The following is a 574-nucleotide window of genomic DNA, read 5'->3' on the forward strand; positions in this document are numbered from 1 at the left end:
CCGCCTTTTCCAAAATGTCTGAGATGTTTTTTTTAATTTTATACTTTAAATTATCCCACCAAACTAGTGGTTCATTTATATACAATTCTTCATGTTTGGCATTTAAAATAATATCTTAAATCACTATATTCAGATTTATATAAAAAATGATTATCAAAAATCCATATACCCGGACCTCTCTCTACCGGACTTTAATCAACTTTCATAGTAACTATGCCATGATCACTACACGACGTATCATTGTAAATGTCTCTCTATCAGAAAATAGTTCATAGAAATCCTCCTGACGCAAAATGTAGCCACGTGTGATGAAGGTATGGCCTATGCGCAGTGGCGAGAGGACAATTTCCTCTCTGCGGTCTGCTCTACTTGTTGCACTTGTTTAACTTGCTGTTTAATTTGTAATAGAAGGTTTGAAATCAGTAAAAGGCAGTTATAATAAATAAGTTATAATGAAACTCTATTAAAAGGGCTTATTGTGTATTTGTTTTTTGAGAACTCGTCCGTTGATAAATGAATATATCGTGAAGCGTGAAGCCCGCGTAGCTCAGTCGGTAGAGCATCAGACTTTTAA

Source organism: Mizuhopecten yessoensis, unplaced genomic scaffold, assembly GCF_002113885.1.
Source record: "Mizuhopecten yessoensis strain PY_sf001 unplaced genomic scaffold, ASM211388v2 scaffold8123, whole genome shotgun sequence".
Lineage (NCBI taxonomy): Eukaryota > Metazoa > Mollusca > Bivalvia > Pectinida > Pectinidae > Mizuhopecten > Mizuhopecten yessoensis.